Source organism: Coenobita brevimanus, chromosome 59 (assembly GCF_032717465.1).
Source record: "Coenobita brevimanus isolate Jiangsu-jjx chromosome 59, ASM3271746v2, whole genome shotgun sequence".
NCBI classification, from domain to species: Eukaryota; Metazoa; Arthropoda; class Malacostraca; order Decapoda; family Coenobitidae; genus Coenobita; species Coenobita brevimanus.
The window spans coordinates 27,905,653-27,928,397 of NC_137012.1; positions in this window are offsets into that span (position 1 = coordinate 27,905,653).

The following is a 22,745-nucleotide window of genomic DNA, read 5'->3' on the forward strand; positions in this document are numbered from 1 at the left end:
TTGACTAATTAAAAAAAAGTGTTCGCATGTAGAAGTGGAATAGGGATCTGGATTTTTAAGGTGACGGTTGCGTGTGATGTGTTTTCCTTGTCAGTTACGTAATTCACTGTACTTGTGCTATGTGCAACGCTCTCTCTCTCTCTCTCTCTCTCTCTCTCTCTCTCTCTCTCTCTCTCTCTCTCTCTCTCTCTCTCTCTGTCCAGCCCATTCTAGTCACCACAAGTCCTTACTTAGGGCTTCTCTCAGTCAACTAAAATCACCTAAAGGAAACGAAAATAAATGTCTAAGATGCCTGCCTTGCCTAGCTTCCTCAGACTCAGCGAAAATAATCACGCATTCGTCTATAAATTTTCGTAAGACATGGGATTCGAAACTATGGTGTTTGATCCCATACACTAAACCATTCTATCTTCCCACTCTTACCCTCTCCCCCTTCCCTCTTCTTCCTTTCCCCCCGTTCCCTTCACCTTACCCCTCTCCCACCTACCTTTCCGTTTCTCACCTGCCTTCCCCTTACCTCATCTCTCTCTCCTTCCCCAAACTCGCCTTTCCCCATCCCCCTGCTCCCCCTCCCTGCCTCCCTTCTTTCTAACCAACCTTTCCCTTCCCTATTTACCTCTCCCCTACCATCCCCCTCCCCTTCCATCTCTCCCCATACCTATTCCCCTTCCTTCCTTCTCCCCCATACCTCTTCCTTTACACTTCTCCCCCCCCCTAGTACCTTTCCTCTGCCTGATCCCCAATCTCCTTATCACACTCTCTCCCTATCCCCCTCCCTCAATCCCCCCCGTCCCCATCCCCATCCTTCAGTCTCCTCCAGTCCCCAATATCCCCATCTCTCAAATCTTCCCCATCCCCATCTCTCATATCTTCCCCATCCCCAGTCTGCCCCTTTCCCCATCCCCATCCCTAAATCTCCCTCATCCTCAGTCTTCCCCTCTCCCTCTCTTCCCACCCACGACCTTTCATATGGAATCCGATCCGCTCTCATTGAAGTCAAGAAGCGTTCAGGGATTCTTCACGCCCTCCTGATCCCATTGTCGCGTCTCCGGAACCTCTTCGTCAAGGTAGCGGATTCTTTGTGTCACAGTTTGAGCAAAGTGAGAATCGATCCTGGTATATTGTTTTACTGTGTGTGTGTGTGTGTGTGTGTGTGTGAGGGTGGGTGGGTGGGTGGGTGGGTGTGGTGGGGGAGCTTTCAGGAGAGAGGAGAAGAGAAAGAGGGGTTGGGCCTGTTATTGGTTAAGTTAGAGAGAGAGAGACAGACAGACAGAGAGAGAGATTTAATATGCTTTCAGGGTGAATGGGTGAAGTGGTAAAGGGTTATGGGGAAATAGGAGAGGTTTGAGTTAATATTGGTTGGGTAAAAGGGAGAGAGAGAGAGAGAGAGAGAGAGAGAGTAATAATTTATTAGTATCTGTTTTTATCATGAAATTCAAAATCAGTTGTACTTCACATATGTGCTAATAAAAATGTCAAAAAATAAGCAGAAAAAAAAAAAAGATTATGAATGGAGTAGTTGGAAGGAGAAGGAGTGGGAAACTGAGAACGAGATAAAGGGACAAGATAAGAGACAAGATAAGAGAGTACATGAGGGAGGTTGGCGTGTCAGAGGAGGAAAGATCGTTACTGAATAGGGACAGGAATATATACTGTAGAGACATATAAACAGATACAGATGAAAAGAAAGAGGCCCTTTAAGTAAAATCATGCCTTTTATTTTCATTTATTTATTTATTCATTTATTGGCTACGGTATTTTTTCAGGAGTATGAGGTGTACCTAGTAGAGAAAGGGTTAATGAATTTACCTGTATGAAAAATTAAATGACAGGTGAAAATACAGAGTCAAAATAGTGATGTAATCTTCTTCCTACCTGACGATTTTATTCACCTTGGGGGGGGGGGAAACAGAGAAAAAACTAATGTATTTATCAGAAAGAAGGACATAATAAAGAAGGAAAATTCAGAGTTAAAGATGATATTTGTACTTACTGTCCTTAGATGATTATATTTAAGTAATGATTGACTTGTAAAGATAACGATAAGGACGTAAAGAGAGAGATGAAGGGACGGAGTACAAAGAGATACAAAGAAAAGTGTAGGTACAAAGAGAAAAATAGAGGTAGAGATACAGGAAGATATGAAAGAGAGAGATACAGAGGAAAGTGTAGTTACAAAGGGGAAGAAAAAGAGAGAGACAGATATAAAAAGATACTAAAAAGATAAAGGAAGATATGATACAAACCAGTGCTGTATTAATGCTGCCAACACCGACAGTCCTGTAACCTGAGCTGGGGGCGACACGCAACGGAGAACACAGACACGCACGCAAACGCACAGACACACATGCAGATGAACGTGGACGTGCACACTCAAGCTCGCGCACGCACATATGCCAACCTCACCACATATGCATCCTTCACACACACACACACACACACACACACACACACACACACACACAAGTATATAATTTTGTAGTGAAGGACATAAACAGAGAGTTATATAGGATGTAATAAGAGAGAATTAGAGAGAAAATGGAAATTATTAGAGAATGGATTAAAAAAAGAGTAAAAAATATGAGAGAGAGAGAGAGAGAGAGAGAGAGAGAGAGAGAGAGAGAGAGAGAGACCCTTAAGGAGGTACAGACTGAGCAGAGGTGAGAAAAATGAGAGGAAAAATCAGTTACATAGATTATAAAAAGCCGTCCAAAAATTAGTAACTATTGAGCTTAGTGAAAAAAATGAGCCAAATCTTAAAAGTGAGCTAAGAATAGATTAAATAAAGATAAAGTTAAGGAACTGAGCCAAGAGGAGCAAACTGAGCATAGTGAGAAAAATGAGCCAAGAATTATAAATGAGCTGCGATTAGAAAACAGTCAAAAGGAGAATATATTTGATCAGAAATGAGATGAGTGAGCCAAGAAGAGTGAGCTATTGAGCCAAGTTGAGGAAATGAATAAAAAATGAAGTAAAAATATAGCAGAGGTGAGAAAAATTAGCCACTATATGAGCTGAGAATTGAGCCAAGGAAAGCAGAGTGAGTTAAGGAGTGAGTTAAGGATTGAGCCGAAAGTAGGTAAAAATTATTAAGACAAAACGAGCCAAGGAATGAGCTGAGGGGTGAGCCAAAGTGAGTCAAGGGGTAAGTCCAAACTCACTGAGACGAATCCAAACTGGCTCCTATGACGGCAACGTGAGCTTAGTAATCTAAGCCCACGCCCCCCTAGGAGAGTGGTCCGGGTGGATGAGCATGGATGAGCGACGCCTGGCAACACCTGTAAAATGAGACTAGGACAGGTGGATGGATGGGGTGGATGAGGTGGTGGATGGGTGGAGGAAGAGGGGGAAAAGGGTAAGGAAAAAGTGGATGCATCAGTGAAGAGACTGAGGCGTGAATGGATGGATGAGGAGGTGGATAGGTGGATGAAGAGGTTGACAAGAGTGGATGAGGTATGGAACAGGTGGATGTTTAAAGAGATGAAGAAGTGAGTGGGTGGATGAAGAGTTGGAGAGTGGATGAAGATAGTTAGTGGATGAAGGAAAAGATGGATGAATAGACGAAGATACTGAGGAGCGACTAGGTGGATGAGGAGGTGGATAGAGATGTGGATGAGTTTAGAGATAGATGGATGAATAGGTGAAGAGACTGTGGAGTGAATGGCTGGATGAGAAGGCGGATAGATGGATGAAAAAGGTGAATGAGTTAAGAGTTTGATGGATGCATAGGTGAATGGGTGGATGAGGAGGTTGATAGATGACTCGTGAATGAATGGATGAATAGGGTGGATGACAGGGGTAGTGGATGAAATGAAGAGATATATGAGTGGATGAGAAGGTAGGTAAGTGGATGAGGAAGGATGACTAAGTTGATGAATGGAAGTGTGAGGCTGGTAAAGGAGGGTGAATAACTGGATGAAGAAGGGTGAATGAGTTAACGGATGGAAGTATGAGGCTAATGAGGAGGTGGATACATGACTTGTGGATGAGGCCTTATCACGGGGTCATCCTAGTATGACACTGACATGCTTATCACACTACGGCTAAAAAGGAGTCACACTACGGCTATATACGAGTCACACTACGGCATACGAGTCACACTACAACCAAATACGTCTCACACTTCCCTTAAAAACAAATCACACTACGGCCAAATACGAATCACACTACGGCAAATACGAATCACACTACGATCAGATACGGGTCACACTACGATCAGATACGGGTCACTTTACGGCTACAGGTTAGGTACGAGTTGCTCTCCGGGGCGATGTAAACAGAAGGGGTTTAATTGCCCCCCCCCCGTCCCCCATCCACCCTTGGCGGTGTGAGTTGCAGTGTGTCGGGGTCATTACACATTGATCCCAGACTCATTATTGGCTAAAAATAGTGTGAGTCGCTGTAATCACTCTCCAGACACGGGGAGGGACTAGGGTGTACATGGAGTTACGTACACATAGGTATATAAAGCACGCGTACACGAGTTTAGGTGTACACGGATTTCCAGTTCACACACACACACACACACACACACACACACACACACACACACACACACACACACACACACACACACACACACACACACACACACACACACACACACACACACACAATTACTAGGGTAAACCTGAAATTAGTTAAGGTATACTCAACATATGCTACGATATACTTGACACCTATGGGGTTATAATCTACGTATACTGCGATAAAACAAACATTTGCCTGGGTATAATTTACGAATCCTACGGTATACTTCACAACTGGGGAGGTAAAATATGCGTAATCCGGGGTATACCTGATATAATTTGGGTATAATGTGTATATCTTGGGTTAACTTTGACTTTTGTTGTGTTATAATTTTTACAGATCTATCCCATCGTAAATTCGGCAAGGCTTGGGGTATACTTAACATATCCTGGGGTTGGCTTGATATATGCTGGGTATACTTTAATTATATTGGTGTGAACATGGAATTATGGGGGTATAATTTACAAATATTGGTGTAAACTTGGTATTTTGGGGGGTATAATTTACATATTTGGAGGTAAACTTGGTATTTTGGGGGTATAATTTACATATTTTTTTAAACATGGTATTTTGAGGTATAATTTACATGTATTGGGGTAGACATGGTATTCTGAAGGTACAGATTATGTATACTTTTCTTAACTTGGTATTTTTAGGGAATAATTTACATATTTGGGGGAAAGCGTAGCTATGAGTAAACAAAGAAATAGAGGAAGGGGAGGCGAACGATCCACTTTATCTGTCTGTACATATTATCGTTGTTCTTGTTCTTATCGATGTTCTTGTGCTGTTTTGTGACTGTCGTTGGTGTTCTTGCTGTTATTGTTATCTGCTTTTATTTTTGTTGTTGTTGTTGTTAGTACGGATCTATTTCCCAGGCTCAATCACCCCACCGTTCTTCCCCTTGCTACCCCTCACCCCACCACCTCACACTTCCACCTTTGTCTTCCCCTCATACATACTTCTCCACTCTCGTCACTCTCCCATTCCCTTTCCTTCCCCCTCATCCCCTTCCCTCCTCAATCTCACAATCCCTTTCCCCTTATCCCCTTTTTCTTCCTCTCCTTCACCCTCTTCCTCCTCGTGTCTTCTTCTTCCCATCCTCCCCCTACTCCCCTCCTTTCCCTCACTCTCTTACTCCCCTCCCTTACTTTACTCCTCAATCCTTCCCCTTCCCCATACACATCCTTTTCTCTTTTTTTCCTCTTCCTACTCCCCCAAACCTCTCCCCCCTCCGAACATTTCCCCCTTTCCTTTTCTTCCCTCTTACTTCCTCTTCCTTCGTAACACTCCTCACACTTTTCTTTCTCCATTCATTCCTTTTCCATTTCCTTTTCCATCTCATTTCTGCTTTTCCTTCCTCCCTCACTCCTTCTCTCTCTCCACTCTCTCCTCCTCCTTTCCCTCTCACTTTTCCTCTCTTATTCACTCCTCCTTCTTCCCCTTTCGCTCCTTCCCTTTCTATCCCTCCCTCTTCCATTTCCTTTTTCCTTCCTTCTTCCTCTGTGCCTTTCATCCTCACCGCTATTCCTCTCTTCCTCTCTCATTCCTCCTCTTCCATCCCCTCTCATTGCTCTTCCTCTCTTCTTCTCTCAGTCCTCCTCTTCTTTCCCCTCTCACTCCTCTTCCTTCCCATGTCATTCCTCCTCTCCTTTCCATTTCCCCTGTCACTCCCGGTTTTCTTTTCTTTCTGCCCAGTCTCTACACTATCTCCTTCCTCTTCACTCCCTCTCCCTTCTCCCTCCCCCCCTCCCCCCACCCCCCACTACCCATATAAGAAGCAATAAATATCCACCAGCCCCCAGTCCCCCCCCCCAACTAAAAGGGCATATCCAGGGAACTCCATAAAATACCGACAGCACATCTTTATGCCATCATAGTCACTCTCGTCTGGGAGAAGGGGGGAAGGGAGGGGGGTTGGAGGGGTGGGGAGACGGGGAGGAGGGGGATTAAGAGGGATGGGAGTAAGGGAGGGGGATTGAAAGGGTGGGAATAAGGGAGGGGGATAGTAGGGAGACTGGAAGGGTGGGGAGAGGGCGAGGGGGGAAAGGAGGGGGATTGGAAGCGTGGGGAGAGGGGAGGAGGGGGATTGGAGGGGTAGGGAGAGGGGAAGGAGGGACAATGGAGGAGCGGGGAGAGGGAAAGGAGGGGGATTGGAGGGGTGTGGAGAGGGGGAAAGGAGGGGAATTGGAGGAATGGGAGTAAGGGAAGGGGGGAAAGGACAGGGATTGGGAAGTATAAGGGATTAGGGATGACATGGAGATGGAGGAAGCAGGGAAGTATGGGAGGGGAGGAGGATTCGAATTAATGGGGGAAGGGGAGGGGGAAAAGAGGGGTCGGAAATAGGAGAGGTATGAGGAAGAATACCGTATGTAGGGATAAGAAGAAGGATATGTAGGGATATGAGGAAGGATATGTAAGGATATGAGGAAGGGTATGTAGGGATATGAGGAAGGATATGTAGGGATATGAGGAAGGATATGTAAGGATATGAGGAAGGATATGTAGGGATATGAGGAGGGATATGTAGGGATATGAAGAAGGATATGTAGGGTTGTAAGGAAGAATATGTAGGGAGATGAGGAGAGATATGTAGGGATATGAAGAATGATATGTTGGGATATGAAGAATGATATGTTGGGATATGAGTAAGGATATGTTGGGATATGAGGAAGGATATGTAGGGTAAGGAGAGGATAGGAAGGGAAGGAGGACGTATATGAGTGAGAAGGGAAAGAGTCGTGAGGGTAATTCTTTCCTAAGTCGTATAGAATCGTCAGAAAATCGTCTCGAAGTGGAAAGCATAAACAGAAAAAAATCGTCACTGGATTCGGGGTGTTTAGTCAAAGTTTGCATAAATGTCTTATAGCAATATTAATATAAAGAAATTAACTGGTAAGGAAATAACGCTACAAAATCTCTGGCCAAAGAGAAATTAGTTTTTGCATAAGGTGGGTATCTAGCGGTATAGGTGTTTATATGTGGCCCCTTATAGAGATAGATAGATAGATAGATATGTGTGTGTGTGTGTGTGTGTGCGTGTGTGTGTGTGTGTGTGTGTGTGTGTGTGGCGCCCCTATAGATAGATAGATAGATAGATCAAGACAACTCTAGTACTTTATTTCAGCTAACGGCAGACGATTTTATTCCGATTACAGTGGGTCGTGTAAGTTTCTGTGTGTGTATATTCTTGTTTGTTAAATGTACAGGAAATGTGTCGATATTAAACCCATGACTAACATATTAAAGAATATTAAGGTTTAATATACAAGATAAATCAGCTGGGAATGGGCGTAACCATTAATGTAAGTCTTCTCTTTATTCTTCGTCTGTGATAGTATACCAGATGCACTGATACTGAAAGGCAAGAAATAATACATAAGAAAACATTTTAAGGTGTAATTTGTAAGATAAAGAACTCAGGAAGATGTGGCAGAAAGACTCCCAACCTCATCCAAAATAAGACCCTAGGGAGACAAATCAAAGTGGGCAATAAACGTCGTAAAAAAATATAGACGCCAGAACGCCCCCTCTCGGACATAAGAACACTGGGGGGAGAAGGAATCCAGTCCGATGTCCGTGAAGATTGTCCATATCGATAAGCGTGTTTTGATGTCCATAAAGAAACAGCTGTACAGAAACATAAAGATGGGATGGAAAAGATAAAATAAAGGGAATATGTCTGGGGAGCAGAAGTGTGGGTAATGTATATGGAAATAGAATTGTAACTGGAATATAAAGGATCGAATCGAGGGGATCCGATCGTAATGGAGACGCGGGAAATAGGATGGGCCAAAAATAGAAAAAGGTTTCATGTACTCTTGTTTATGCAGGCACAATCTATAATCTCCTCAGTACGATGAATTTTTCTCGTATTTTTACAGACAATTTTACTATTCTTGGACGATATATGTTTGAAGACACTGATCAAGAAAAATCATATTATAATCCAATTCCGAAAAAAAAAAAAAAGTGAATATAATCATCTTCCTCTTCCCCTCATCAAAAATACCCCAAAGAAGATTTCCACTGCTACCCATCTGCCCTCTCTACACTGGTGCTTCTATTCTCCGCCTTCCCTTCTTCCCTTCTCCTCTTTTAAACACAGTGTCCAGGCATCTCGAAGTGAATGGATCTTGAATTTGGCACTCTTTTATCTTGTTATTTTTTTCTTAGACGGAACAATCTTGCGGGCTTTCAGCCTTTAGTTCCTTCTTCCTTGCATAAAAAAAAAAGCATTATTTATTAAACCTCTTTCCCCATTGGCTATAACTTTGCAAACTAATACCAGCAAGTCACGATAAAAGTGGTAAAAATGGCTACAGTATGTGGGAACTAGTTTTTGGGGCGATAAAAAAGACCGCCAGAGTGTTGCGTCCAGGCACATATTCTAGTAGCTCAAGATGTCACTCAAGTACATATCCTAACCTCTTTTTTCTTCGCATGGGACCCTTCCATGTTATTAATGCAATCTATGTTTACATTAAGGAGATATAGACAGCATATGTTAGACAAGGCATAATAAGCATAATACATCACAGTTAAGAGTATTAGAGAAACTCCTTAGTAGGCTCAAGTAAAACAGTCGCATCTTTAGTACTACGCACCGCTCCCCACCCCCAAGTTCAGGCGATTTTTCCTTAAATATTGCTCAGTGGCATTACTTACGAAACATCTGTGCTCAGTGGATATAATATTGCAAACTAATACCCTAAAATATACCATTAAAAAAGGGTAAATGGCCAAAATGTATGGGAACTACTTTGTAGGGAGATACGAGTCGTGACCGCCTGAATGCTGCGTCCTGGCACGTATTCTAGTAAGTCAAGGTGTCGCGCAAGTACCACATCTAGTTGCATTATTTCTTCTCACGGGCCTTTTTTATTCACTTCTGTGTTCTTAATGAAGTCTGAGTTGATATTAAGGAAACATAAACAGCTTACATTAAACCAGTAAAGTGTAGTAAGCATAATAAATAACAAAGGAGTAGTAGAGAGATTCCTTAGTAGGTAGGTGTTACAGGTGTTATAAAATTGCCGCTCCCTTGTAAAACGCGCCGCTCCCCACCTTCTAGTTTAGGTGATTTTCCCATAAATATTTCTTTAGTGGCATTTTCCATTAACCATCTATGCTTAATTGACACATCAGTGCAGACTGATAGCAGGAATACGACAGAAAAGGGGTAAAAAGTGACCATTATCTGTACCGGAACTAGTTTCTTGGGAGATTGAGACGAGCCCTTCTGAGTGATCATGTATTCCTCCGCGTCAGAGTTGGCGGGAAAAGGCAATCAAATGTCGCATGTGTCACGCCTCTCGTATTTTCCGCCAATATCTCAGGACATTTGCGATAGATACGTAAAAACTATATATATTCAGTGAACTTATAGTGCCGTGAAAAGAATACAGAAGATAGAGAAGAGGAACTAGAGTGAAGTTGGTGATAACGTGGTAGATAAGGTAAGAAAATTGTGCGTTGAATCTTTCCGTGTTCTCGTCGGCAGTGGAGGATGCCAAGCACTTCATCCTTACTAGTGTATACCTGTTTTAGGACAGTGTGTGGTATTTATGTATTTTATATCGATATCTAAAGGAGATAAATATTATACATACATGCATAAAAACTAAATCGCATAGGAAGAGATGTTAAGAAAGCCTAATAATCCCATATTGTTTACGACTACTACTTCAACTACTATTACTACTACTAATGATAATGATTATTACTTACTGCTTACTACGCCTACTATTAGCTGCTACTACTATTACTGACAAATAATAACGGTAATAATAAGTGATAATTAGAATAATACGCAGTTATTACACACCGCTTCCCTCCCCTTTTACTTATTCTTCATTTATTCTCGTACGAGTAATGCTAACGTGGCTTTTTTCCTCAATTGATTTCTTTGTTCATTGAATATAATATTGCAGATTAGTAGTCGAAATTCGGTAGTCAGGGAAATTATAGTATTTTCCGTGATACTGTTTCATGCATGTATAAGTTTATTTAACCGAATATGTTCGTAAAACTACTGCGTAGGTGGCATTATTTATTAAACCGCCATGCTCAGTGGATATAATTATGCAGACTAATACCCGAAATACACCATTAAACAGTGCCCAAAAATATATGGAACTAGTTTTTTGGCGATAGAGACGTGAGTGCCTGAGCGCTGCGCCTGGCACGTATTCTAGTAGGTCAAGGTGTCACGCAAGTACCTCATCCTTCCCGCGTTTTTTCTTCCCAGGGGACTTTCATATTCCCTCATATGTTATTAATGCAATCGAAGTTTATATTAAAGAGACAAACAGCTTACATTACACTGGTAAGGTGTAATAAGCATAATAAATCGAAGAGTATTAGAGAAACTCCTTAGTAGACTTAAAGTAAAATAGCAGCATCCTAAATAATACGCACCGCTCCCCACTCTCCAGTTCAAGTGATTTTTCCATAAATATTGCTCAGTGGCATTACATATTAAAAATCTGTGTTCAATGGATATAATATTGCACAATAATACCCTAAAATATGCCATAAAATGGCTAAATGACCAAAATGTATGGGAACTAGTTTGTAGGGAGGCAGAGTCGTGACCGCCTGAGTGCTGCGTCCTGGCACGTATTCTAGAAAGTCAAGGTGTCGCGCAAGTACCACATCTAACTGCATTATTTCTTCCCACGAGGCTTTTTTTTATTCCCTTCTGTGTTCTTAATGCCGTCTGAGTTGATATTAAGGGAGTATAAACAGCTTACATTGGACTAGTTAGGTGTAATAGAGAGATTCCTTAGAAGACAGGTGTTATTAAGACTGTCGCTCCCTTGTAAGACGCGCCGCTCCCCACCTTCTAGGTGTGGCAATTTTCCTATATTTCTTTAGTGGCATTTTTCATTAACTATCTATGCTTAACTGACACATCATTACAGATTGATAGCAGGAATACACCAGAAAAGGGTAAAAAGTGACCATTATCTGTACCGGAACTAGTTTCTTGGGAGATTGAGACGAGACGCCTGAGTGATCATGTATTCCTCCGCGTCAGAGTTGGCGGGAAAAGGCAATCAAATGTCGCATGTGTCACGCCTCTCTTATTTTCCGCCAATATCTCAGGACATTTGCGATAGATACGTAAAAACTATATATATTAAGTGAACTTATAGTGCCGTGAAAAGAATACAGAAGATAGAGAAGAGGAAATAGAGGGAAATTGTAGATAACGTGGCAGATAAGGTAAGAAATTTGTGCGTTGACTCTCCGTGATCTCGTCGGCAGTGGAGGATGCCAAGCACTTCATCCTTACTAGTGTATACCTGTTTTAGCATAGTGTGTGGTATTTACATAATAGGTGTCGATATTTAAACGAGATAAATATTATACATACATAAAAACTAAATAGCATGGGACTAATAAAAATGGTAATGATAGTAATAGTAATAATGATAATACGCAGAGATTACACACTGCTGCTCTCAATCCCATTTATTTTCGTTCGAGTAATGCTAACGTGGCTTTTTCTCCATAAATTTCTTTGTTCAGTGAATATAATATTGCAGATTAGTAGTCGAAATTCGGTCGTTAAGGAAAGTATAGTATTTTCAGTCGTACTTTATGGGTGAATGAGATTTTTTATTAATTTACTGTACATGTTCCTACAGAAATTGCGTAGGTGGCGTTATTTATTAAACCGTCGTGCTAATTGGACATAATTGTGCAGATTAACACCCGAAATACACCTTAAAGGGTTAACAGTGGCCAAAAATATAGGGAACTAGTTTGGGGGGCGATAGAGACGTGAGCGCCTGAGTGCTGCGCCTGTCACGTATTCTAGTAGGTCAAGGTGTCACGCAGGTACCTCATCCCTCCCGCGTTTTTTCTTCGTAGGGGACATTTATATTCCCTGTATGTTATTGATGCAATCCAAGTTGATATTAAAGAGTTAAACAACGTATATTAGATTAGTAAGGTGTAGTAAGCATAATAAATAGCAAGTAAGAGTTGTAGCTGACCCCTTAGGGCTATCCTTGTCTTACTCTCGGTTTAATCGCTTGTAGGAGCTGCCTTGCGTGGGCTAACTGGCCTACTGCAGTTATCCTTTCTTCTTATGTTCTTATGTTCCCTTTTCTGTCTCTCCTTTTCCTCCTCCCACCCTTCTTCCTGCCCTCTTCTTCCCTCTTCACCTCTTTTCTCTAGATCTCATGCATTCTTTCCTCAACAGTACCCCTTTCTCCATCTACTTTTGCCCATACTCACCGTATTTCTTTCTTCTCTGTTCACCTCCTCCCTCTTCCTTCCACATTATTCCTCCATTTCCTTTCTCTTCCTTCTCTCTTCTCTCACTATCTCTCGCTTTCCAGTTCCCTCCTCTTCCCTCCCTTTTCCACTCCCATCCCAGCTTCCTTCTGGCTTTTTCTCCATCTCCCTCGTCATAATTTTCCCTCCTGTCTCCTCCCTTTCCTTTCCCTCTTCATTTCCATCCTCTTCAATCTCTCGTCAACCCTCCTTTCCCTTTCCTTTCTCTCTCTTCCTATCCATTTTCCTCTCTTTCCCTCTCTCTTCTACTCCCTTCCTCTCTCTTCCCTTCCCCTCTCTTCCCTACCCTCCCATCTCTACCCTCTCCATTTCCGCCCTCTTCCCTTTCCCTTCCATTCCCTCCCTGTCCATTTCCGCCCTCTTCCCTTTCCCTCCTATCTCCTCCCTCTCCATCTCCGTCCTCTTCCCTTTTTCTCCCACCCCCTCCCTCTCCAACTCCGCCCTCTTCCCTTCCCCCCTTCCTCCCCCTACCGCTCCCCTCCTCTCCAAAAATGTCTAAGAGAGAGAGAGAGAGAGTCCCATGTGTTCAGGCCAGCAAACGTCCGCTGGTGCCCATCTCAGCCTGCATCTATACAAGCCCTCTACCGCGCGCTACACGGAATGGGAATGGCGCTGGCAATGGAATGAGAGAGAGAGAGAGAGAGAGAGAGAGAGAGAGAGAGAGAGAGAGAGAGAATAGGAGGAAGAGAAATGGGAGTGAGGGAGCGGTGAGAAGAGTTAGTGGGGGATATGGAAGAAAGGGCTTAAAGGTGAATGGAGGGGATGGAGGGAAGAAAAGGAGAGGAGTGAGTTAGATAAAGGCAATAGGAGAGAGAGGGGTGAGGGAAGGTAGGCGGAGAGGAAGGGAGGAAATAGGCTACAGAGAATGAGGGGGTCAGACGTATACGTATTAAATTTAAAAAATTTAGACACCATTTTTCTTAAGTGCAATACTCAACGAATTTAAGATATTTATTGTAAAGTTGACTCTATTGTATTGTATCCAAGTGCATAATTATTTTACCATAAACATCTTCGCTAAATTAAATTTTCATATATAACGCCGTTTTTGTGAAATTGGTCAGTTCATGAGACGGGGAACATCGTATAGAAGGTTAAATGTTTCCGAACTGAATTGGTGACTGAACACATCATCTGTCATGTTGTGAGTAGCCAGTGAGTAGACAATCACATAAACAGACAACAGTAGACTGACTGTCGCTCAGACTTCCCAACTATGCCAAGCCATTTACCAAGAGTCAAACTGCTTAAATAGTTAGGGGTGTTTGGTGTGACCGGAGATGTCACAGCCAGTTAGTTGTTACTCAGCCACTGAAGGACAGACTTGAGTGTATGTGTTGCAATATTAGCGTTGCGAGACAATAAGGAATTAGAGAACTGCAAGACATGGTAGGGTGCTGATTGGAACTGTAGGCTGGTGAGGTATTAGTACTGTCAAAAGAATCTGGTCTATTACTTTCTAAGCAGCTTAAATTTGTGTCCCGTAGTGGATTAGATAAAGTTGCTAAAGGTAATGGCGAATACATTGCAATTAAAGACATTGTATTTGACTTTATTTATGAATATTACGCTGATTACATGAAAGTGTGAGAAATGTATACAGTAAAATTCCTTCCCTTCATCTCTCGTCCTTCTCTAGCTTTCCTTTATCCTTTCCTCCCTCTGTTCTCTGCCTTCTTCCTTCTGTCTTACTCCCTTCTTCCTTCCGTCCTCCCTCCCTTCCTTTCTCATTTTATTTCCTTCCTTGCTTCCTTCTTCGTTCTCATTCCCTCCTTCCCTTGTTTCCTTCCTTCATTTTTATTGACTTCTTTCCCTCCCACCCTTGTATATTCTTCCTTCCTTTAGGTCATCCTTCGTTCCCTTAGTACTTCTCTACCATATTTCCCTTCCTCTCCCCTTTTATTTTCCCTCTTCTCTTCCTCCCCCCGTCCATTGTATCGTTCCTTCCCTCTCACTTCTCTCTCCTTATGTAGTTCCTTCCTTCTTTTTTCTTCCTTCTTCCCTCCCACTTCTTCGTTTTCTCTCCTTTTATAGTTCCTTCCTTCGTTTTTCTTCCCTCTTCCTTCCTTCGTTCCCTCCCACTTCTTCCTTTGCTTATGTACCGTAGCTCCTTCCTTCATTTTTTTGGTTCCTCCTTGCCTCCTTCTCATTCCATCATTTTTTCCCCTTATGTAGTTCCTTCCTTCGCCCTTTTTTTCTACCTTCTTCCCTCCTTCCTTCCCTCCCACTTCTTCCATTTCTCTCTGCATGTAATTGTTTCCTTCATTTTCCTTCCTCCTTCCCTCCTTCCTTCCCACCCACTCCATCTAATATTGATGGAGAAAGAGCAATCAAGTCCTTCACTCTTCTCGCCTCCTTCACCCCACTGATTTATCGATCATCTCTTGGCTCCTCTTTCCCTCCTTTATCTCACTTTTCATGTTCGTATTTGTATTTTTTTTTTTTACTTTTCATATCCTTACTCTTTTTCTTTATTTTTCTTATTTTTTCCCCTTTTCTTAAGCATTTTCTTGTTTTTGTTACTTTTTATAAATTATTCTCTTACATTTCTTTTATATTTTTTTTTATTTTACCTAATTTTGTAACGCATTTTATTGATTTTTTTTTTATTATTTTTACTTACTCTATTCCTGTTCTTACTTTGAGATCGTCCTTATTATCTTTCTTCTTTTTTTCTAATTCTCATTCATTGCTATATAGTTTGTTCCTGGTTTTACTTTTCTGCTTTACTATGAATGCTTATTGTTCATCCTGTTCTTATTATTATTCCTTTTCGTCTTCTTATAATTGTTTTGCTTATTAATTCTTTTATTTTTATTAACTATCATTACTATTATTATTATTATTATTATTATTAATAGTAGTTGTAGTAGTAGTAGTATATTGGTATCATTATTATCATTATTATTATTATTATCATTATTATATTATTATTGTTATTATTATTATTTTATTCAGAATTGGAGAGACTTTTCAAATTTGAGGGGTTCAGAATAGCCTCCTTTAATCGCCTGGCTAATGGATTTTATTTTTTAGCTGAATAAAATCGTCTCGTGAGAAAAGAAATTATGAGGTCATCGGGGAGTAGGGTTTTGTGACAGGTGAATGGGAATGATTCTCTCTCTCTCTCTCTCTCTCTCTCTCTCTCACACACACACACACACACACACACACACACTGACACCCAAAACACACACTTCCCTACCTCACCCTCACGACCGCCACCTCCCCTACCTTTTAACCATCGCCACAGACACCCACCGCACACCCACAACACACCCCTTCCAATCCCTCCCTCCCCACGCCCCCTCCATCACCCCCCAGACTCCCCCAATCCCTCCCCTAATCCCAATCGCGGCCTCAGACGTCCCATGCATCCCACTAATCCTCCCCCTGATCCGATTGGCTTTAGGACATCGCCTTGGACTGGTGTAGGGATTGGGGTGTGGGGATATGAATTCGTGAGGTGTGTGTGTGTATGTGTGTGTGTGTGTGTGTGTGTGTGTGTGTGTGTGAGTGAACAGGGTGGGTATTTAGCGTCTCCCCAGTTTCTGCATTTTGCTCTCTGATTATCTTGCATCTCTGTCTGTTTGCCTGTCTCCGTCAATCTGTCTGTCTATCTATCCAGTTGTCATGTCTATCTGTCTATTTATTTATCTCTCTCTGTTTACATTCTTTCCTGAACAATAAATATAACGTACTGTACATATCTTTTCGTGTGCAGCTTCCTCCCCCCCCTCTCTCTCTCTCTCTCTCTCTCTCTCTCTCTCTCTCACTCTCTCATTTTTTCCCAGCATTCCTCCCTGCCCACAACCCCATCATTTCCAAAACACACACGATTGACAGCCAAGGAAAAGGATGATTTGGAGATGGACCCCGGCAACGGGATAGCCGGCCACTTAACCCGTCCCAAGTCGTCCCGGATTAGAGCATAGCCAATCCCTAATGGTTAGACGTGGACGCTTAAGTGGTTGTTCGTGCGTAAGTGTGTTCTTGTAAACGCTGGTAACGAATTGGTGAGGGAAAAGGGAGGGGAGGGCTGAGGTGGAGAGCGAGGATGTTGTGGCCCGTATTCTCGTGTTATGGAAGCTCCCTAAAAACCTTTTCCCTTGCGATTTATTTATATGACTGGTTAATATCCTTTTAAGTGTTTTTTTTATGCAGAGTATGGCGATAATAGATTGATTTACGTAACATATGAGAGCAGTAAGGTGCAATAAGCAAAATAAATCACTTAAGAAAAGGTGTTAGGGAGCTTCCTTAGGGCATGACGGCATCAACTTAAGGCTCTAACGAAGGGGTCTGGCCTTAGCAGTAATAGTTAAAATTAAAGTTAAGTATTTATCGAAGTATCACCTTTGTATTCCACTTCTCACTTTTTCTCGTATTTCCCTTCCTCACTCTTCTCTTTTTTCTTCTCACGTTTCTCTTCTTCTGGTGCTCTTTTACTCTTCTACTCACCCTCCTCTTCTATTCTTTGCATTCTTCTTTAACCATCTTCTTTCTCTTTTTGTTACCTTCAGACCTCCTCTCTTTTTACTTTCTCTTTTCCTCCTCTCCCCTCCTCTCTTCCTTCTTTCCCCTCATAGCAGTAAAGGATAAGAAAAAAATCCCCTCATCTCTTCCCATCCTCCTCTTTTACACTCTCTCTCTCTCTCTCTCTCTCTCTCTCTCATTGAAAAGCTTACCAATTTCTTCCGCTTCTCTCCCTTTCACGCTCTCACGTCATTCCCTCATTCCCTCATTTTTTCTCTTCTTCTTCTCTCTCATTCTCTCTCCTCGTCTCTGTTCTCCTCCTTTTCTCTCCCTCACACTCTCCTATTTCCTTATCTCATCCTCTCCCTATCATCCCTCCTCCTCCTTCACCCTATCCCTCAGAATCTCCCTCCCTCTTGTATTTCTCCCTACCCTTTGTTTCTCCCTTTCCTTACGTTCTTTTTCTCCCTCTTTAACCCTCCCTCACCTTTCTCTCTCTCTCTCTCTCTCTCTCTCTCTCTCTCTCTCTCTCTCTCCCCACTCCCGTTCTCTCCCTCTCACTCTCACCCCCTCCCTTTCTCACCTTTACTCTCTTCCACCCCTCACCCCTTTCCTTTCTCACCCTTACCCACTCCCACCCCTTCACTCCCTTCCTTTCTCACTCTCTCCCACCCCCTCACCCCCTCTTTCTTTCTTTCCCTCCTCCACCCCCTCATCTCTCCCTTTCTCTCTCTCTCTCTCTCTCTCTCTCTCTCACACCCTCACCCTCTCCCATTCGCTTGTCTCCTCCCTTTCTCTCCTTCCCTCTTCCACCCCCTCATCTCCTCCCTTCTCTCCCTCTCCCCCTCACCTCTCCCCCTCCATTTCTCTCCCTCCCTCCCTCCCTCCCCAAACCGTTCATTGATAAGCCAGCCCATTTCTTTCCTCTTTCACCGCCGATTACCGGGAGGGGACCATCGCCACATAGAAAACCCATCAGAAAAAAAGAGAGAAAAAAAAAAAGAGGAAAAAGGAAAAAAAAGAAAGTCAAATTTGTATTCTGAAAGCGAGCAGATTTGGCAGGAAATATGGCTATCAATGGACTGGGCTAGGCGGTTTCACTGGATAAGGTCTGGTTTCGTTGTGTTTCGTGTGGAAAGTGTGGGCTGTTTCACCGTGTTTCAGGCTTAAATCACCCAAGTTTCGCTCATAATCAGATTCCTGAGGTGCGAAAAAATATGCCTCGGTGGACGAAAGTCTTGAAAAATTATCAGTGAGCCTGAAAAATGGGTTGAGCGAAAATATCTGGTGTTTATGGAATGGTGAGTGAACGAAGGTAAATGGGAGCGACATGTGTCCGTCCGAAAAAGCTTCTGAGAGAGAGAGAGAGGGGGGGGGACGGCCAATGAAATCCTTGCCGTGGTCAGATGAAAGAAACTGGGGAAAGAATTGATACAGTTATTGAAGATTCAATAGGGCGTGATGGTTGTGGAGACCCCCCCCTCCTCTCCCCCCTTCCTCCTTTCCCCCCTCTCTCCCTTCCTCCTCCTCTACCCCCACCCCCTCCAACAGCGTCTCTCCCTCCCTTTTCTTTTCTTCACTCCCTTCCTCCTTCCTTAGTCCATTCCTCTTCAGTTTTGTCTCTCCCTTCCCTTTCTCTTCATGAACTTGCTGTTTTTTCTTTCCCATTTCTTCCTTTCTGTGGCTTTTATTCCTGCCCTTTTCTTTTCTTATTATGCCTTTCCTTCCTCCTGCTTTCCTCACTCCCTTTCTCTTCCTCAGTCCACAGTTTCTCTCTTGTTTCTTTTTTCTGTCTCTGTCCTCGTCTCCTCGCCTGCCCATTCCATTCTTTTTTCCCGTTTTCTCTTCCTTTCTCTTTTCTCAGTTTTGTGATTTTTTTGTTTCATTTTTCTTCCCCCTACTCTGTCCCGTCTCCTTTCTCTGCCTGTGCTCTCCTCTTCCCACGTAGTTTTATTTTTTTTATTTCTCATTTTTTTCTCTTGTTTTTCTATTTTGTCATTTCTCCTAACGCTGGTCTTTTCTGGTCATTTTCTTGTCGTTTTTTGTTGTTTTGTCCTCCTGTTTTATCCTTCTCTCCCGTCTTTCTTTTCTTTTCTTTTCATTTCATTTTTCTTGGCATTTCTTCTCATCTCGTCTGTCTCTCTTCTATCCAAATTCTTCTCTTTTCTGCTCTATTCTCTCTCTCTCTCTCTCTCTCTCTCTCTCTCTCTCTCTCTCTCCCTGGACGGAAAAAAGAATATATGTGTTTTCTTATCTCTTTAGTGGACATTTGGACAGGGAGGAGCTGGGGGAGACGAAGGGGGGACTGGGGGAAGGGGGGCTCGGGTGGGGGGACAGGAGGGGGTAGGGGGGTCAGGGGGAGGGGGTTATTCCACGCCTCCCCCCCCCCTCCGAACATGGCCACGGTGTATTTCCCCCAAAGTTGATGTTTCTTGGGGTCCAATTATGCTTTTTACGGTACACTGTGCATTCTAGTAGAGTCCCCCCCACCTATATCCTTCTTCCCATTTTCTTTTCCAGCTTTTCCCTTTTTCTTTTTCCATAACCCCTCCTTTTTTTTCCCCTTTCTTTCCCCTCAATCTTTCACGTTTCTCCCTTCCTATCTCCTCTTCTCCTTCCCTTACACCCTCACCCTTTCCTCTCATTTTCTTTCTCACCGTCCCCTTCTTTTCTCCTACCCTCATCCTTTCTCCTCCCCCTTCCTTTTCCCCTTCCTCCTTGACCTTCTTCTCTTACCCCCCGTCCCTTCTCCTCCTTCCCTTTCCCCTTTTCGGCATCTCCTTATTCCCTTCCACTCTCCTCCTTCTCCTTTCCTCCACCCCGCCCAAGTTTTCCTCCCTCCTTCCCTCCCGTCCCCCCCTCTTCCCTTCCTCTTCCTTCCCCTCCATCCCTCCACCTATTACGGTGTTCTCAGGGAAAAGAGGGGGATCTTTTTTTTTTTTTTTTTTTTTTTTTTTAGGAAGGGGGAAATAATATGGAGGCAAAAAATATTAGCTAGTATGGTAGTCTTCCTTTTTTTTTTATTTTTTTATTTAGAGTGCGTTGTTGAGGAGAGAGAGAGAGAGAGAGAGAGAGAGAGAGAGAGAGAGAGAGACAGACAGACAGACAGACAGACAGAAAATATTAGCTAGAACGGTATTACTTTAATTTTATTTTCATAGATTATGTTGTTAAGGTGTGTGTGTGTGTGTGTGTGTGTGTGTGTGTGTGTGTGTGTGTGTGTGTGAGAGAGAGAGAGAGAGAGAGAGAGAGAGAGAGGGGAGAGAGTCAGGTAGATAACACTGAAAGAGCTTTTTGTTTTCCCCTTTTTTTCCACTCATAAATTGCAATCTCTCCACCTTTCGATATTACCTTATTTTTGAATGCTGTATTGCAAGTTCCTCGATATTATTATTTTTTTTAATTTTGTAGCAGTTTTTAATATTTAGTACACAAATCCAAATTACTGCCCAACAGACTCTCAGTAAGGCAAATCCTCCACTCTCTCTCTCTCTCTCTCTCTCTCTCTCTCTCTCGCTTCTATTCTTCCCAGCCCCCTCCCCCCCAGCCATTCGATCGGAAGACACTATGCCCCTGAAGGCTTAATCACTCTCTCTCCTTCCTTCTCTATCGGCTTTATCGGGGAGTGAATCTTTTGTCTATCGGCTCTATCGGAGAAGTGAATCGGGTGTCTGTCGGCTCTATCGGAGAAGTGAATCGGGTATTATCGGCACTATCGAAGGAGTGAATCGGCCATCTAAGGAACCGATATACATAGAGGGGGGTGTACATAGTGATTGGGGGCCCGATAGATACACATAGATGAATTGCAGTATACATAATGACTTGCAAAATAGATATACATGATGACTTGCAAAATAGGTATACATAATGACTTGCAAAATAGGTATACATAATGACTTGCAAAATAGGTATACATAATGACCTGCAAAATAGGTATACATAATGACCTGCAAAATAGGTATACATAATGACCTGCAAAATAGGTATACATAGTGACCTGCAAAATAGGTATACATAATGACCTGCAAAATAGGTATACATAATGACTTGCAAAATAGGTATACATGATGACTTGCAAAATAGGTATACATGATGACTTGCAAAATAGGTATACATAATGACTTGCAATTTTTCCCATCTTAAGGAGTTCAGCCTGGTCATGAAAGGAGTTTAGGTAAGTATACTGAACCTCTTAAAATTATCGTCTTAAGGTGATAGTAAGACAAATAAAGACAAAAGTAAGAAAACGAAGAAGACGCCATCGTACTGAAGGGGTTTACCTGTCGCTACTAGACCTAATTGAGTAAAAAAAAACGATAAAGAAAGTTACCTGGAGATTGCAAGCATAAAATAATCTAAAAATCCACCTTGCTCAAAAATGCTCAATTACCTGTGTTGAAAATACAGGTAATAAAAATATGTTGAATTACGAGTTATTAATTGCTTTATAAATTTAGAATAGGTAAGTCTGAAAGTTAAGATTTTTTTTTTAAATTATGGTAATTGGATTGTTTCGTAGGAAAGGACTGAGTTTTGACTTTCTGATACGCATTTGACTTATGAAGATTTTGATGTGGGAGAGAGAGAGAGGGGGGGGAGAAATGGGAGAAAGATGGATGGGAGTAGATGGGAAGGGGAAAGGGGACTGGGGGGAGAAGATAGAAGTATGGTAAAGTAGGGTGAGAGTGTAGGAAGGTGAATAGGGGAGGGGGAGATAGGAGAGGAGGGGATGGAGAGGATAGACAGATGAAGATGAAGGGGAGAAAAAAGGGGGTGGGAACGAGTGGGAAGAAAGGATAGAAGGGTAGAAAAGATGGGCGAAGGTGGAGGGTAGGGGAGGGAGGGAGAGGGGGAGGGGAAGTAGGGGTACACCTCTTCTATTGGGGGGCGTCAGTCAAAGGACAATGGATTGCTCTTCTCCCCCTCCCCCTCCCCACTCCCCCTCCCCTCCCCTTCACCCCTCCAATGCCTCCAAGTGTCCTACGCTCCCATTGTCTCCCCTGTCAAATTTCCTCTCCCTTCCTCTGCTGTCTCTTTCACCCTCCCTGTCTTTTTACTTCCTCCCCCCCATCCTACCCCGCCAGCTCCCCCCTCCTACCCCTCCACCCCCCACCTCTCTCTCTCTCTTCCCCTTACTCTTCTTTTTCAGTCTCTTTTCCTCTCTCTCTTTTCTTCTTGTTTCCTCTGCTGTCTCTCATCCTCCCTATCTTCTATCCTCACTTCCTACCCTTTTCCACCATTCCCTCTCTCTCTCTCTCTCTCTCTCATTGTTTTTTTTTTTTTTATGTTCCTGGTATTTTCGTTCTCTGTTTACTTAGTGATTTTTCTTGCTTCCTTCTTCTCCATTTTTCATTCAATTTTCTTGTCTTTATTTAATTCTTCTACGGCTCTTTTCTTCATACCTCTTAGTTTTCCATTCGTTTTTG